The sequence below is a fragment of the Haliotis rufescens genome, unplaced genomic scaffold (genome assembly GCF_023055435.1).
Source record: "Haliotis rufescens isolate VD_foot unplaced genomic scaffold, xgHalRufe1.0.p SCAF_8, whole genome shotgun sequence".
In the NCBI taxonomy this organism is placed as follows: domain Eukaryota; kingdom Metazoa; phylum Mollusca; class Gastropoda; order Lepetellida; family Haliotidae; genus Haliotis; species Haliotis rufescens.
The window spans coordinates 41,828,078-41,847,716 of NW_025964372.1; positions in this window are offsets into that span (position 1 = coordinate 41,828,078).

The window sequence follows — 19,639 nt, forward strand, 5'->3', positions numbered from 1 at the left end:
GAAGTCTCACACCCAATACGAAGCCATGTAACCTGTTGTACATGCAATATAGGCTTTAAAGTACGTTCACGGTGACCTCATATTCAGGAATATAATGATTGTTTTATTTCAAAGCAATTTATCCTATTAATTTCCATGATGTCTTGGCACACATGAAAATGCTAAGATCAAATAGAATTCTTTGAGCTGTGTCCCTTAAACACATATAGACTATATAGTCATGGGGAAAACCAACCGGTATTACATTCTTCCATGATATCTGACATATTCTTATGTGACATATTATGTGATAGATCACTGAACGAATCCCAGTAAGATATCGTTTTTATTACAAACATTGTATCTAAAAACGTATCTAAGGAGCGAATGATGTTAGAAGCACTATTCTAATAACATTCATGGTGTAATTAATATACTTTTATTATCATATACCTCTTGTTAGTGCTGCATTAGTTAAATGGCCTGTAATGTATTGCCCATAGTTGACCCATTGTATAACCCCTTTGTGACTGTAGACCTACAATTATGTTTTACAATAAAAGTTGTTGTTCATTCATTTGTATTTTGTGCTGATTTACTGATTTGGCAATATAGTTTGAACCGTTTTCTATCATTGTTACCTAAATGCTCGACATGGGTGTTTTGAGTTCAATTTATAGTCCCCAAAGTTAAAAAAGTAGAACTAATCAAGATCAAGGTCGAATTCAAATATTTCGGAGAAGTCGAACTATTTCTTTGGTCCCCAGGAGTTCGAGGCAATTGGGTCCGATTGTTCCTTTATGGGTATATATCTGAATATGTATAAGGTAGAAAAAGGTGCTTATCCAAACGCAGTGAAGTCACACAGACTGAGCCATACCAGTGCAGCGTGTATCATAATCAGAACCAATCACAAACTATATTCACTATCCTGATCTAAATAAACACTTTCCCTGTGAAAAAGACAAATAAGTGTCTTTGTTTATTATAAGCAAATAAAGAAAATACGCAAAACCAAACCAAAACAAACTAACAATTGAAGGAAGTTATCCAGGTTACATGGCATAAATAAGCATCATGTTTTGCAAGCACAATACATGTTTGATGATCAAGCCTGCTAGAATTGTCATCATACACCATTGCATTTGTAAATACCTTGCTCTGAAATAAAGTGGGCTAGACCGCCTCACTTGTCTTATGGATAGAGTATCAGACAGATTTATTTCGTATGTGTGGCCGTGAGGCCAATAGCACAATGACATTTTGTTGTAAAACAATTCGTCAAGATTTCATATCAATTACATGTAATCGCAAGCCGTACTGCCACCGCCGTTACAAACATTATCCTGTCTTGTATCAAGTCAACAAAGTCAGTTGTAGACACTGCCAGGGACAGAAAAGGTTGAATAATGCATACCACGTTTACGGTGGCGTGTGAAAGGGAGGCAACTCTGTTTTCAGATATTATGTTAGCATTTGAAAAGTACAGAAGTTATCCTTACGAGACTTGGATACTGTGGGTAAAATGCTTACAGGCGTATTGTCAATAGAGGCATCACCTGTAGCTGTTCGTACTGGGCTAAAATGACTTTGTTTTCTGAATGTGGCAAATGTACATAATAATGACGAAAGGTATATGGAAATGAAGTGCACTGATGTTGAAACGGCTTCAATGTTGTGTTCTGTGTTGAACTCATTTCGAAATAGTATTTTCCTGTTTTAAATCATACCATGAAGGAAATTTGTTCTTCATCTCATGGGGGCGGTCGGGTAGCATAGTGGTTAAAGCGTTCGCTCGTCTCGCCGAAGACCCGGTTTCGATTCCCGACATGGGTACAATGTGTGAAGCCCATTTCTGGTGTCCCCCGCCGTGATATTGCTGGAATATTGCTAAAAGCGGCGTAAAACCATATTCACTCACTCACTCTTCATCTCATGTACATGAAACTTTGATCTTTTGATCACCACAACCAAAGTACCGGTTACCTATTGTTCAGGTTGTGATAAAAGGGAGAGAAAACGTTTACGCTTACTTATTCTATTTCTAGTGATATAAACAGAGGTACGGTTTGAATATTTGAAACGATGTACGATATGAAGGTTGTATAGCACTGTGATCGAACTACGAATTACGAATATGTTCTGATTACTGACTTGTATAATCTGTTTTTTATTCAATTTAATTTAGAAAGTATGTGAATTTCTGAGTAGTTAATCATTGCTATCACTGTGAGGTGGAGGTATTTGAATTCGTCAGAGATGTTTGCATGGATAAGAGCGACAAAACCCTTTGCATAATCACAAGAAATCTCTGTTGTAAGCAGACTCCATTTTACGATTCTGACTTTATTAAAAGCATCACTATCAACTGTCAGTATTTCCGGGAGATATTTCGCATGTAAATCGAATCCGTAGCATTCTAAATTCAATAAATATAAAATGTTAACGCCAGAGAATAACCAGTCTTGGATATCCACCGAAACACATTCCATTGGGCGTAAAAGGCAAAAGAGCAGGGAAAACTATGAGAATGGATTACTGAAAATCACTGATGACACCACGTCTTGTGAAAGTGTACGCATGTCCTGCCCAACCGGTAGGAGCCGCCATTGGTACAATTTTACTCCACGTGTTCTTGGGGTAAACTTGCAAATGCAGAAAACACAAAGAAACTGTGATTTGATCAATATATTTATTTCCCAAACATGATGACTGATGATATGCCCCCCGTTTACTGATCGCTGTAAAGTAGAGGTGAGATTATAATATCTCTGAACAAGGTAAAAAGGGTATGACGATAGTCATGTTCGAAATGATAAAAACAAAGTTTCATTTCTTGTAATATTTCTCCGACCGAGGTGCAATTACACTGACAAGGAGGGCCGTCACTGCAGGATGTTGAGAATGTCCTCCCATTCGATCGCGCATCACTCTTTACATGTCCATAGTGATTTGACTGGATCAAGATAGTTGGCCGAGCTGCCATTCCACTGCTTCCATTTAGTAAGCATAATCAAGATCTGCATATACATTGAACACGGGTGTGCATGTGCCCTGTTGGATAGCCACAACGCTGAGCCCAAGTTCAATCCCGACATACTCAAAGCCTATCCCGATATGTCTGGCAACAAGTCCGAGATCTCGTGGAGTTACATGAGACTTCAGTCTCTCGTTCACACGGCGTGTTGAACCTACACACAAATCTGTATTACGTGATGTAGCACCAATTCTACCACAAAGGCTCGCATAAACAAGTTTCTTTCTGTTTTACAATATATCAAATACTCATCGATATTCTTAATAAGCATTACAAAATTAAAGAATCGAAATTGGCCTATGTCCTCCCATATTCATTTATGTCATCATAATAATGAGTAAAATATGTTAATAGCTACACTTAACACATGTGATACTAGTATATTACAAAATTCCTGAAATGAAATTATCAAATTATAATAAAAACAATTCTCACAAAATTCTCAATTTAATGTGGGGATTTAACACAATTCTCCTTATGATCTGCTTGATCCAGTACTCGATCAGGAGACCGTCTGAGACCAGCATCACTTCGGGCTTTCCTCTCACATTAAGCTGTCACGCCATGATATAACTGCAATACTGTTAAAAGCGGCGTTGAACCCAACTCACTCACACACTCTGGAGATTTAATTAGAAAGGAAATTAGATTCAGCCCCACTCACACCCGACATTGACGAAACATGGTGATTGTCCCTTGCCGATCTCAAATTATCAAGATTTCATTTCAATTAAATGTTATTGCAAGCCATACTGCCACCGCCGTTACAAACATTATCCTGTCTTATATCCACTCAACAAAGTCAATTGTAGACAATGTCAGGGATAGAAAAGGTTGAATAATGCATACCACGTTTACGGTAGCTGGTCAAAGGGAGGCAACTCTGTTTTCAGATATTACGTTAGCATTTGAAAAGTACAGAAGTTATCCTGACGAGACCTGGATACTGTGGGTAAAATGCTCACAGGCGTATTGTCAATAGAGGCATCACCTGTAGCTGTTCGTACTGGGCTAAAATGAACTTTGTGTCTGAATGTGGCAAATGTACGTAATAATGACGAAAGGTATATGGAAATGAAGTGCACTGATGTTGAAACGGCTTTAAATGTTCTGTTTTGTGTTGAACTCATTTTCCAGAATTGAAATAGTATTTTCCTGTTTTAAATCATACCATGAAGGAAATTTGTTCTTCATCTCATGTACATGAAACTTTGATCTTTTGATCACCACAACCATTGTACCTGTAACCTATTGTTCAGGTTGTGAGAAAGGGAGAGAAAACGTTTACGTTTACTTATTCTATTTCTAGTGATATAAACAGAGGAATGGTTTGAATATTTGAAACGATGTACGATATGAAGGTTGTATAGCACTGTGATCGAACTACGAATTACGAATATGTTCTGATTACTGACTTGAATAATCTGTTTTTTATTCAATTTAATTTAGAAAGTTTGTGAATTTCTGAGTAATTTATCATTATCACTGTGAGGTGGAGGTATTTGAATTTCCCTCAGACGTTTGTATGGATAAGGGCGCCAAAACCCTTTGCATAATCACAAGAAATCTCTGTTGAAAGCCGACTCCATTTTACGTTTCTGACTTTATTAAAAGCATCACTATCAACTTTCATTATTTCCGGGAGACATTTCCCATGTAAGCTCTCATCCGTAGCATTCTAAACTTAATAAATATAAAGCGCCAGAAAATAACCAGTCTTGATTATCTACCGAAACACATTCCATTGGGCGTAAAAGGCAAAATAGCAGGGAAAACTATATGATCGATTACTGATAATCACTGATGTCCGAGATCTCGTGGAGTTACAGGAGTCGTCAGTCTCTCGTTTACACAGCGTGTTGAACCTACACAGAAATCTGTATTACTTGATGTAGCACCAATTCTACTACAAAGGCTCACATAAACAGGTTTCTTTCTGTTTTGTGTGATTGTCATGTGGTATCGAATTAACCTTTAGTTACCTCCAATGCTCATCGATTTTCCAAATAAGCAATACAAATTGACAGAAAAAGAAGTTGCACATATCCTCCCATATACATATATGTCATCATAATAACGATTAAAATATGTTGATAGTTATGCTGAACACATGGCATATATTACCAAATTTCTGAAATGAAATCTTCAAATCATGATAAAGAATGTCGCACAAAATTATCAATTTAATATGGGCAGTTATAGTTAACGAACCTCTGCTTATGATCTGGATGTAATACTCGATCAGCTCGTTGCTTGACTGGTGCATTCTCTAGAACGTAAAACACACACTATCATTTGTGTGTCAAGATGATATGCTGGAGTACTAGTATTTCCCGAAAGGCGTTGAACTCAAATACAGTATCATTCGTCAGGTGGGATCAAACTTCCACACTGCAACACTTGGTAACGTACCACCACTGAATATGGAATGATAAACAGAGACAATGTCTGCCAGAACAGTAGTGAGTATATAAAGACTTTGAACAGTATTTTCGTTACCTTATATCCACTATTTAGCATACAGAATGCCACACGTTTAGTGTTAAATGATGTGTATATATACACACATTACTACAATTAGTGTACGTATCTATGTATGAACATATCTAAAAGGGAGTTATCAAGACGTACCTGATACTGACGTCCTGAGAAGCACGAGACAATATTCCCCATGCTGCCCCTATATATGACGTACACCACTCTGTGTGTTCAACTGACTGAATCCAGAACTCTAAGCTATGTGCGAGCACTGCGGGAAGCCCCTACACAAGAAGGGACACAACTTCTCACTCTCTCTCGCGATTGCTTCAACCAAAGATTTAGGAATTTCGGTTTTTCGTTTTTTAGAAAACTGATTTAAAGGCGGAGTTTGTCAAAGTGGTGTGTAGTGGTGTGAGAGATTATAATAGACCTATATGGGGTCATACCTCTTATCGTGCATTTTAAGTTTGTTGTCACATACTATGACCAACCATTATGAGGAAATAACATTACAGCAGTGTTGACAAGTAGAGATTGCTGCAGAGCATCAATAGCTCCCCGCAATATAATGTTATGTGTAGAGGAAGGGAGTCTAAGCTATGGGAGGAGAGAATTTGTGTCTGTCAGGCAAAACTTGATATATACCCACTAGTAGTACCAATAAAAACGTCCTATATATATAACACAACAAATGTCATTCTAAAGCATGCTTTTGCAGCAAATATCAATATTTCTGGTCAAAATGTTGGTTGGGTTAAATATAGCAAACTTTTGAAATAGTAAACACAAAAAATGTAATGAATTCACTCTAAATATACTTCAGTTCAAATGTAAAAAATCACGCAATCATTACAGTTGTTTACGGCGGCATGGTTGGCCCAGTCGCCGCAAGCGCTTCAATTCGCTATGCAGAGTTGTGTTCCTTGGGCACGCCAGAAACCTATGACAGTGTGTTTGGATGTCGGTTCGCCCCGATTTTGTTGTCAGCACAAAACCCTTGCTCGGTGGTTTCATCAAAGTGGTGAACGTCTAAGACCTGCATCACTTCAGACTTTCCTCCCACATCAAGCTGACACGGAATACTATTCAAGACGGCGTTAAAACCAACTACCTCACTCACTCTTGTGTATGGTTCCGTTTGGTTAACTGGGTTTGGGTTGTGATTGCTTCCGGCTTAGATTTGAAATTTGTATAGAAGAATGTTACTATGTTCAACACAAACATCGTGAAGATATCTGCAACCGTATTATCTTTTTGGAAAATAACTACAGACCAACCTGTTGATTTCCTATGTATCGAGAAGCAAAGAACATATACGGGTGTATGATCTCTGCTGGAAGTTAATTTTTTCCCATCTACGAATCTGCAGCGTGTGATATTGTTAATATATATATAAGTTGACACAACGTAGCCGGCCAAGTTTATACATGCATGACTGATGGGAGGGGACTCCCTTGTACAATTTACCGGCACATTGTAAATCTCAGACGTATGTAACCAACAAATTACAGTCATTTCTCCATATCAAGGACTTCGGATTTCCGGATTTTCGGCTATGAATCGCCATGTCATTCAGTTACATAGTTGTCACAACAGGGGGATATGTTTTCATTCATACTCAGTGGTTATAGGCTGCTTATCAAATCTTCTCAATGTCAACACCTCGTGGAGTAAGCTGTCTACTTCAGATGCCGTAAAAGCTTGTTTGATAGCCGTGTGATGAATGGAGATCAGGTTATAGAAAAAGGAGGTACGTTTTAATCACAAGTGATCATAGTATTGAGATGAGAGACGCCATATTGTTACTGATAAAACTCATATATATGATTTGTGTCTTGTGTATATAGGTGTGAATATAGGTGTGATGAAGTTTTATTTTACTCGAAAAGTTTAAAATCGTGTGGGATAACACACGATATGTTGATGTTGAGCAGTATATCAATCAATATAAATTATGGTGTATCAATTAATTGTCTCCTATCATGGGAAACCGATAAAGTGGACGGGCACACTGACACGTATGCAGGATTCCTGCACTTTCCTCACTTTCTCCAGTAATAATGATGATATTAGTGTTAGATTGTCAGATGTGCTCCTGTCGTTTCCGGAGTGAATGAGCGTTTCAATTTCATTCGAAAATATGACCCAATTTTGTTAAGCAACTGGCATACTCTCACTGCAGATACTAATCTATCGAACTAGGGACTATTCTGGTTTGTCTGAAATAAGGGGTGGCTGTGGGCACTACGCAATAAAATTAAACGAAACGAAACACACTTCGGGCAGCTGTATGGCAGATAGTTCATGCAAGATGTGAACAAGACAATCCGACAATCCGACATGGCATATGACGTTTCGTTTATTTGTCAAAATCAGTTCATAACACTGTGGTTGAGACAAGCAGTTAGTTCTAGGTAGGATACGGACCTCATGTTATACTACTCATCAGGCATTTAGTACAGGCTGGCCCCTGAGGTATATATGAAAACTAAGTGGTATTAAATGTAATGGAGATGAAGGAAACTCCCTTACAAACAACATGAAGGTTTATCTGAAAGCATACGACGCCGTTGGGTTCGGATGACACCCACACAGCTGAGTGACCAACTCTGACCACCTGATTCGCTCCAGTCAGCTCTTGCAGCAACTATAGGATACTGGTGCCTTATTCATCACCAGAATATACACAGGGCAGATGTAATGTAGTATAATCACATGATCATCATCAGTAGCATAAGCTGGGACGCTTGGAACTACTATCAGACTGTCAGTAACACCACGTAAACTAACATAGACACAAACATCCATATGTGCAATGTATAAATGAACAAAAAAACCTGTAGTTTTAAAAAGCAACATTTATTCGTGAAACATAAGAAAATATCATACATGTACGTTATTCTTAACATATACTAGAGCAGTGAGTCGACAGTGTTGTTGTTAGGTCAGGTGTGCACTACGAATGACACACTAAGTCGATGGTGATTGGAGAATGTTTAGTATGGCATCCATTTCGAGCGTACATCTACCTCTGCATCTCCACAACGCTCTGACGAGCACAAGGCCAGTGGCAGATCTGCCATTCCTCTCCTTCCACTTGGTGAGCATGTGTAAGGTCTGCATATAAAGTGAATTTGTGTGTGAAACTTTGCCTTGTTCGATCACCACAAGATTGAGTCCAAGTTCGATTCCAATAGATTCAAACCCGATCCCAATATGATTTGCCACCAGGCTGACACCTTTCTGAGAAACAGGGATTCTCAGTCTTTCCTCATTTACAGGGCCTACAAAACAAATTAACATCACGTTTTATGATTTAAAAAATGTGAATGAAAATTAAAGATGAGTCTTGAGTTTTGTGTAATTTTGTTTTTGACTTTTCAAAGTTATATTTTATCAAACACTTTACAAATCAGAACAGATACGGAAAGTATGTTGCGAGACGTAGTACATCTTAATATATGCAGAGGAGAATACATATTCTCTCCACGTCTACAGTATAGCATATGTGTGCTTAAGATATTATGCGACGTTCATATTGTATATTTAACATAATCAAATTGATCAAGATGAAAAGGACATATTCAATGACATTAAAAAAACGAACCTGTCAATGTGACCAATGGATTATATGAACGGATCATCTGGTGGTGTGGCTGGTGAAGTCTCTGGATGGGAGATGTTTATACCATCACATGTCATGTATAAAATTAAATGTTGCAAGCTTATGTCATATATACTTTTCGTGATGTCATACACACACACACACACACGCACGCACACACGCACACGCACACGCACACGCACACACGCACGCGCGCACGCACGTACACACACACACACAGAAATAAAGACAGACTGTATAAGACCATGCAACCACAAACGCGCACATTGACATGCAAACAATGAGCTCGTTAGTTTCTAATAATTAAAGTTCACCTACCCGATACCCAAATCCAGACCAGCATGAAACATAATTCCCCATTGTCGGCTCTGTACATACGTTTTACCCTCTGCTTTACTGATCTGATGTCCGTTCAAACGCTTGCTCTTTATATGTAGGCTTTGTGAAGGGGATTTCCCTAAACTTGTCGACAATAATTTCTGTTGCAGAAAACCAAAACCGCCGAGTTTCTATCGACGGGCGTTTATTGAAGCAAAACGCATGCTATACATCATAAATCCGAAAATCCGACTTGTTGTACATTCAGTTCACAATGTCAACTAGTTGGCGGAAACGTCTTTAGGCTGTGTGTGTGTGTGTGTGTGTGTGTGTGTGTGTGTGTGTGTGTGTGTGTGTGTGTGTGTGTGTGTGTGTGTGTGTGTGTGTGTGTGTGTGTGTGTGTGTGTGTGTGTGTGTGTGTGTGTGTGTGTGTGTGTGTGTGTGTGTGTGTGTGTGTGTGTGTGTGTGAACGGACAAATGACCAACAACAACTTCAAATATTTCATGAAGATTTTTCTGCAGAATGTTTCCTTCGCAAAAATGAAATTTGAAAAGGACCACATTGTATTATATCCAGGAAATACTTAATGGGACAAAATTACGAGTTGAATGGGCTTGAAAACATGTAGAGCTACAGAAGAGGGAACAATAGTGGTGGTGTGGATTTGCATACTGTGGAAATGATACAATCATGTTGTTCACCAAAGTAAGCTGTCTAGTCATGTAAGTGAGCACCAACACACTTGAAGGTTGTCCTTTTCAATAGTACATAATATAAGATGAACATATATAGGTGAGTAAGTCAGTTCGCATTGAGAGCTCAATGGGATATAACAACATAGCGAAGAGCTTCACTTGAACTGATTGTGAAGGCGGAACATTCTGCTGTTTGATTGACCTCGATGTGAACAGACAGCAGTTGAATCATCTCACATCAACTCCCTACACATCAAGTTGTGATTAAAGTGACATGTGTGATGATAAAGGAATATCTGCTATACTCTCATCCTGTTGGATTGAATGAACTGGTTACAAAGAGGAATATAGAAAAATGGCTATAGTGTACAACAATGTCACATTATACCAAATAGACTCAATATATTATGTTTTAGATAAGATACTAACGTTACAGTTGGTGAAGTGCGCTTTGGTTATTGCAGAGCATGTGTCGGATCTTAAATAACTGACAATTGAATAACTATTTTGAAATGCATTGATATTTTTTAATGGAATTGTGACATGTGAATAAATCTAGTTGGAACGGAGAATCTCTGATTGACTATGTCGGATTTTCGGACTAGCTAAGTCACGAGACAATTAAACGTTGTTGTCGTCTCTTGAATGACTTGGCGATCGACTACGCCTGTCCAATACTCTGAAGCGGAGATTTTTTTATCGAAAAGTACAGCATTAGTAGTATTTCATTCGAATTCTTTATCAAGCTATTTGTAGAATCTAAAAGGGTATATTATTGAATACATAAAATCGGTTTTTCGAAACAACTAGATTTTTCACCACTACAAATCTGTTGCAATGGTGCATAGATATGAGTGCAGTCACAACTGTATTTACACATGTTTCGTCATTACGCCAATCTTTTTCCGCTATCCCTTTGCAGTCAGCATGCAAAAGCTTTCACATATTATCCTTTGATAGTTGTCTAAATGTTTTATGGTAAAAGTGTAGAGGACTGGTTAGGATAACCATTTCTTTGTCTGTGACGGGTGCCACCAGTGGGACTGGATACCTTTTCGCGAACTTCTGGGATCATCTCCATGTGATTTCATACCTGAGAACCACTACCGCCCATCACCAGTATATGCAAACTTCCAACCAGGAAATATTCTTACAAATAGAATACAGCTACTACAGAAAGTAAAACACTAATTGTCGTCCCTAATCAATCAGCAAGTTTCTACGACCGGCAAACCCTTGTGAAATTGTTCAAAATAAGAGACAACAGATAAACAGCTCACTTGGAACAACATAACACAAATACTTTGACTGTTCAATCATGACCGGACATTGTAGAGTCAAATCATATTGTGAGACGCATTTATGTCTCCGGATTTTCGGATTACGGATGACGTTTAGGGCGCATGTATTCATCCCTCGCTAGTTCTTCCTCAAATACCACAAGGGACAGAAAGACAAGTAGTCACAAAAGGCATCACAACAATTTATTAAAAGCATTTATTATCAACACATACAAATAGAATCACAATGTATTACACGCGGAAAAGATATTAATGTTCAAATGAAGAGTGTTCAGTGTGCAACTTGAGGAAACAGAAAATCAATCAGATCAGTCAGGATCCCAAATTATGTTCGGTGCACATCTCGTATTTGAGAGAACATAAATGTGGTCGGGGAAACTCAGTGAAGCATTACTTATATACCCACTCGTGTATTCACAGCGTAAAGCAAGACAGCGTCATGTGAAAACAGCTCTCCGACTTGATTACACAGACACAGTGGACGGTCCCTGAAGGATGTTGAGAATGTCCTCCCACTCAATGGTACACCTGTCATTGCAACTCCACAGTGCTCTGACAAGGACCAGGCTGGTTGCAGTTCTCCCGTTCTTCTCCTTCCACTTTGTAAGCATGTGTACAACTTGCATGTACAGTGAACATGGATGTGCAAAAGTCACTTGTTCGATAACCACGAGAGTAAGTCCAAGTTCGAAGCCCACAGACTCGAACCCGTCCCCGATGTGACTTGCAACAAGGCTGAGATCTCTTCCAGATACAGGAGTATCCAACATCTCGTCATTTACAGCATATGCATGGTTCCAGTGTGTTGGCCCTACAACATTAAACTCACAATAAACTACCTATTTACTTATGTTCATTTTGTTTGATAGATGATGTTACAACATTCAGTTCACATTCATTATTCCAAATTAGCTTCACTAAACAAAAAATATGGTACATACATAAAGTAACGTAAACAGAAATCATTTGGTACACATAGAACTAAACTTTCTGAAATATAAAAAGACAAGGAGATTGTTTAAATTCAATAAAACTAAAACATCAAACTAAAAGGCGACTATGCTTGTTGTAAGAGGCGACTAACAGGATCGGGTGGTAAGGTTCGCTAACATGTTTGTTACATGTCATCGTATCCCAATTGCGTAGATCGATACTCATGATGTTGAACACTGGATTGTCTGGTCCAGACTCGATTATTTACAGATCGCCGTCATATAGCAGGAATATTGCTGAGTGCGACGTTAAAACAACAAACAAACAAAACAAACAAGCAGACAAAACAACAAACAATGTAATTTAACGTACATGTAACTCTCTCATGTAACTTTATCGAGTTCTCTGAGGTGGACAGTCTCTGGAATGGAATAAACAGAATTTCAAACACGATTGATAGCTACACCATCATAGCAATAAAACAATAAGGAGAATCTTACATAAACTAAACAAGACAATGCAATGACAAATTCACTTAAACATGTACACACGCATTATAAACATTGACACGCTTATGTTCGAATAGGGAAAGCACGTGAAATATGCCTATGGCTGTATACATAACATCTTGACCCACCTGATATCGGGATATTGGCCAGCATGAAACAATATTACCCATGCTGTCTGTAATTATACCTCTACTTTACACATGTGTATCCCACAGCCAGCTTACACAATCTGATAGTTTCAACTAAGCTGACGGGCCTTATATATCGGAGTAGCATAAGGGGATTCCCCTACTTGTTGATGAGATGTGGTGTGGTACATTGTCAGTCACAGGCATATGCTACAGTCAACTTGCAACCGATTTTCGGATCGCAGATCGCGGAGTTCGGATTTTAGGATTTCATATCAGGCTGATGGGTATGGGTAAAATAGGCCGGTGATGATGCAGGTGAAGGGACAAGAAGTAGTCCTGAAAGTTGTTACAAATAATAGAGAAATTGTGATCCATAAGAGTCTCATGTCTGTCTTCTTGTAGAGTATTCAACAAGTCATATCGATATTTGTCCTTTCTTGGCCATCTGTCTTGTTCAGGTGCAGCAAATAATAAACCTGTTTATGTTACCTTATGTTCAGTGAAATCAGATTGTAATTTGATATTGTGATGGTGTGTTATCCAAGTGGTTGACGCGTTGGCTAAACACAACGAAGATCCAGTTAAAATTCCCATCATGGGGACAATGTGTGAAGTCATGTGTTTCTCGCCGTGATTGCTGGAATGTAAGCAGGGTTAAACTGAACCACTCACTGAAATTGGTATTGATTAAATAAGGCTCTGCGTGCCACAAACGATTATTATATTTAGGCTAAGGAGTGGAAATGGTGATTGGGATTATTAAAGGTTGTGTTTACTTCGATAATATTTGTCATAAACCTGGTTTAATACCTTAATTCATCCAGAAATATTGACCCCTAGATTCAACCAAAATGAGCTGATTCCTTTTATAGCTACCATTTCACTACTTGGTGTATTTAGTTCACTTGTTCATTCGTCTCCTTCATCAGCTCAGGTGTAGATGAGCCTGTCGTTCTCATTTTCCTTATCAGCAATACACAGTATACAAGAACCATTAAATACATCCCATCACATTTCCTTCGAGGTTACGATTACAAATGCTTCTGTCTTCAGTCTATGTTACAGACAATAACTGAATAAATACTAAAATAGCCAACTAATAGTATACACATTCAGATATCATCCGACGTAATGTCTTGAGGGATTTGCACATAATATTTTCGGCCCAGAGCAATATTAACAAGGAATACGATATGTATAAATCGGCATGTGCAGGAATCTGACACTGGTATATGATACATTAAAGGAGAAGCTTGTTTAAACCGATCGATCACGATAAAAATCCTTGATCCGAAAATCCGAAAAAGGCTACAAATTCATGTCGCTGGAGGAACTGTTCATACCGGAATGTACACATTGTGTCAGGGCTTTGCGAGAAGGTTGGTTGTCTATGTGGTGTCATACTCAGGTTGATCACAGTACGTAGGAAAAAATATGTTGCTGTGCTGATACAGAAAAGATTTAATATGAATTACATATGTCAGTAGCGGGATGTATGCAATTTAACGTGCTGCATTCATTTGAAAATTTGAAGAAGAAATGAAGGGGGAATATGAGCGTTGAATTGTGATATTGAGGAAATGATATCATAAAAGTGAGCACCAAAACACTTGAACTTGTTTAGTTTAGTTGTCAATAGTGCATACGATAATCATGCAGTGATCAATACGTAGTGTAACATTGACTTCCGCCAGAATAGATATAAATGATACCTTACTAAGATATGAGTACATAACAAAGAACTTCCTTTGAACTAGTTGTCTAGTGGAACGTTCTACTGTTTGATTGATGTCGATGTGCATGGGAAGCAGTTCAGTCACCTCGCATCTACTCCCGAAACATCCGCGAAGACTGGGGGAGCATGTGAAGATAGAAGCGACAGAATCCTTTTCATAATTATATAAGAAAATCGGCTAAAATCTCATCATTATCAACTGAATTTGCAGGTTAGAAAGAAGAATATGAAAAATGGTTTATAACATTGTCCCTGTATCTCAAATAAACTCGGCATTATATGGTTAAGATATCGTACCCACGTTACATAGGTGAAGTGATCATCAGAACAAGCGTCAGATATTTAGTAACTGGTGATTGAAGAAACTACAGGTAAGTAACTACAGGTTCGGTTTGAACCTACAATGTCTGATTGAAGGTGTCGGGTTTCCAGTCCAAAGGAAGTGAAATGTTCAATTTACAAAAGAAAAGATATTTACCTTCTCCTGTACCAGGACACAGGTTTGCTTGAATGGCTTCGGTCGTCTTTCATATATGTGCTCTTAAGCCGGGGCTGCTTTATCGAAAATGTTATGTAAATACTATTTCAATTAATGTATCAATCTTTCTTAATAGTTCTACCACGTGTATATTACACAGAGTACAACGATATGTATTTATTTCTTTATAAGCACAAGTGGATTATTGAACCAAGATATAGTGTTGGTACTATGTGACATATACTAGTGTAGAAGAAACCAAAGAGATGTAAACCCTAAGTAAGGCATTAGATAAAGTGAACCCAATTTGTATAGACAGATTTTGGTAGCACAATTGTCGCATACGATATGAAAACCGTGTGGATTCATAGTTAATAGTTTTAGTCATTCATAGACATATAAATACATGTCTGGCTTGGCAATATCGGTCTACGTCTGGACTGCCAACAGCATCACTGTCTGAAGAGATCACCATCACCTTCAATACATGAACCTCGATGAGTAATACATCCATATGGTAGAGCAGAGAAAATTGTATCTGGGAATGGGACATAACCAGGTTTTCAAGGTTCAACTGAGGATGTTGGATTGGATAAAGTAAAATAAATAAATAACAAGTGATCTCAAATGGCACGCGCTGAGGATATGTGTTAGATACAACTAACGTTATGCAAATGTATTTGTTATACTCTGTGCGTGTGTGTGTGTGTGTGTGTGTGTGTTTGTGTGTGTTTGTGTGTGTATGTGTGTGTGTTTGTTGCTGCTTGTACTAGTCCGGACTGATGCCGATTTATAGTGAAGCTCAGTGAGATACCATGCCGCAGTTTAACATGAATACCCCACTAAGTATACTGACTCCGAGCCAACCAGTCCTTGTTTTAGCCCTTAATGTCGTGCGCCGGACAGGGTAACAATAAGTACCATCTTTTAACGTCTTTTGGTATGACGCGGCGGGGGTTCGAGCCCAGGACCTTCCGCTCTCCGGGTGGACGCTCTACCACAAGACCAAGGAGGCGGCTGTTATACTTAGGAGGTAGACTGCGCGTTCAGTTACAAATTCAATTTTGCGAAGTTAAATCTAAGGTAAACTAGCCCTTCAATGTAAAAACAGTATGTTTTTCTCCATTCTACCATGAGTGAATAGAACGCGTACTTTTTGGTGTAGCAAATGTATCCAGTCCAGTGTTTTGAATGGGTTGTCAATCTAAATTACGGAATCAGCTACAACAGCCTGTAAACAAAATACATATATCCTGAAGCAGTTTGTTAACACCTTTAACATATTTCACTCGAACATATGACAGGCATTGAAAGCATATAAGGACGGCAACTTGGGAGGCTAATATGAGGCGGGCATGCCTAAAGAAAACTAAGCAAGCTTTGCAAGGCTTTTGCTCTACACCGCATGCTACCATTATGAAGTCATTTCGTTCATTGTGACGCAAAACATATGACGTCACAGTCGTACATAGAAAAGCGCCAAATTCTAAGTTCTCTGTTGTCTCCAAAACTTAAATAATTCTCTTTGTAGATTTCTATCGTCTTTTCTGCACTAAATGTACACTTGGTATATTGTAGCAGCCGCAACTTTGCATTTTGTAACCTGTAATGGTAGATGTAGATTGACAATGACTGAAAAAAGTACTTTTTCATGAACATTACATGTAGCCTCCGTGGTGATGCGGCCGTCAAACCAGCTGTTTCAATCAGAGGGGGTTTCGTGTGATTTGATAGCCTCTGATTGACCCATCAGATTTGAGTAATTTACCAATCCATGGTAGAATTACTAGTATATAATGATTATCATTATTAAATGGGAATGATATTTGTACACCATACTAAGATATTCTGATATACTTACGTAGTGAAACCGAAAACTCTTTCTTTCAAATAACCAGCAGCCAATCATCAGACGTGAAATTAAATCTTTCCACTATACATCTTTAAAAATACTGGTCCCCATTTGACCTCCTGAGCATTGCACTGTTTATGAATTGATGTCGTTAGAACCTATCCCAATTTCACTTCTAACCTCTCTTATCACATACATTACGTCGCACAATCTGCCATTGTCGTAGACATGGTGTTCAAATGCGTCCACTGTGCACTAATATAGAAGAAAAATTGTAGACAATACATTGTCAGTCGTCAGTAATGTCAATGTGCGTTTGTTAGAGCTGATCAAAGGGAGGTAACTCTATCGACTCTGTTTCCAGTTTTTCGAACATGGATAAGGAAATGAGACAAATCCATGTACACTTAGAGTAAAGTAGTAAGACTGGGACGCAAGTTTGTATACAGGCACATATACACATTGCACAATATGGAGGCAGTATAGCACCTTGAACACAGGATGAAGATGATAACAATGTCCAAATATGTATGTTGATCAGTCCAATCAGCATATTTTCTTCATCTCTTTTGATACACAAGGAACATATGTGCGACAATCATGTGGCTTAGAAAACAGGAAACATACTGACGCACGCACGCACGGACACGGGACAAAATATACAGTTTCTTTTTCTGTTAATTTGTATTGCTTATTGGGAATGTCAAGTGAAATACAAGTAATGTCGTCAGGTGTATAAACGTAAAACATACAAGAAAGAGTATCCACATATTTGTGCTTTCAGCAAGGATCTTCGGATTTTCGGATTTTCAAAATCGATATTAAGATATGGCGATTGTCTCACTGCAGTGTAATGATATGAATGGGTCACTGAAAGACAATGATGACAGCAGGTTTTCGTAAAATGGTGAGCATGCCCTGCTCTACTGGTAACACCCGCCACTCCCACAAATTTACTGAAGAAAGCGTGCAATGTTCCTACCACGACATTGGCCGTACCATGAACATTTCTGGACCAGTGATCATTATCATGAGCAATATCCACGTCGTCCGGGTTGCCAGTCGTGACCATCCGATTCATTAAAATGAGTCCCATTAAGTTAGGAGGAGTGAAACGTCCCTGTAGATGCATTGAATAGCATCGCGCATAACTTTGACAACGTTGTTATATTTGCTAACATCCTTTGAATGTCTACCATAAAATGTGTGGAATGACTTGAAGAAGCCTTTGATGGTGCAAACAGAACTTGAAATACTTAGTCCTATGAACGTTATAAAATGTAAGAGGGGATGTTGTTGAATATTGGACACATAAAGTCGGATTTTCAGACGCACTAGTTTTATCACCAATACAAATCTGTTGCTATAGTGTACAGATGAGTGAACATTCACAACTGTATTAACACGTGTTTCGTCATGACGCTAATCTCTTCCGTCATCCTTCTCGGTTTACATGCAAAGGTTTTCAAAGTTCAAGGGGAGGTGAAGAGGACCTTTCCAAATTTGACGCATCAGTGGCAAAAATGACGTGCGATGCAGTTCCCTATTAACACTGGCTTTTCTTTTGCATGTGATTACGACGGAGCAACCAGTGGGACAGAACCTTTTCGCTAACACCTGGTATCATCACTATGTGATAGTAATTAAATATACATGAGAATGATAATCGCTTTTACTTGATTTGTTAGATGTGTGCAGAAGATAATAGGCATGACAATTTGGCAAATATAATATGAATTGTATGTCCGAGGCAATGTTTTGTAATATGTACCTGCTTCTGTGATATACGATTTGTGCATTAAAACGACTAAAGTTTACTGTTAGTTTCAGGCAATCGACACGAGAGCGACTGAGGATTATGTGGCCTTGGCATAGTAGTTGGTGTGTGTTTTACTTAACTGTGTGTGTTCTGATATAAACTTCTTCATGTCTGTTGTTCTGATATCGAACGTATGCAATATTGTAATGGGTTACTCGCAGCCATTGTTATATGCATCGATGCGTCTGCTGTCGATAGATCGATACTTTTCACACTCCTTGTGTGAAGAGGCTTTATTTAAAAGAATTATCAGTCGGAAAAAGCATATTTTTTAAGCAATCAGAATCAAGCATTCTTTAGTGTCAAAGACTACAATGCCCAAATACTACAACTCGGCGATAAAACTATCTAAGCTTAAGTACTATTCACAGAAGATAGTTTGTCTCTCTTGATCTGTTCAGACTGTCCCAAGTATACTAGCTGTAACAAAAATGTTACAAAAGTTGTAGATCGTCGATAAAGATTAAACGTATTTTCTAAACACGCGTCTATGTTGGCAATACCTTATTAATCAGCCAACTTGTGTCACCAAGAGACAAAACATTATCTTTGTTTGATGTTATCACTATCTCCCTTGACTACATGTCCCTTAATGAGTTACACACCGACCGCCACTCACAAAAGTTAAACAAAAGTAAATTTCATCAAAGTAGGAACAAACCCTAATCGACCTAGCACCGAATCCATACAAGTAAAGGAATACTGCACCATTCACACGTCCCCACATCATCCATAAACAAAACCT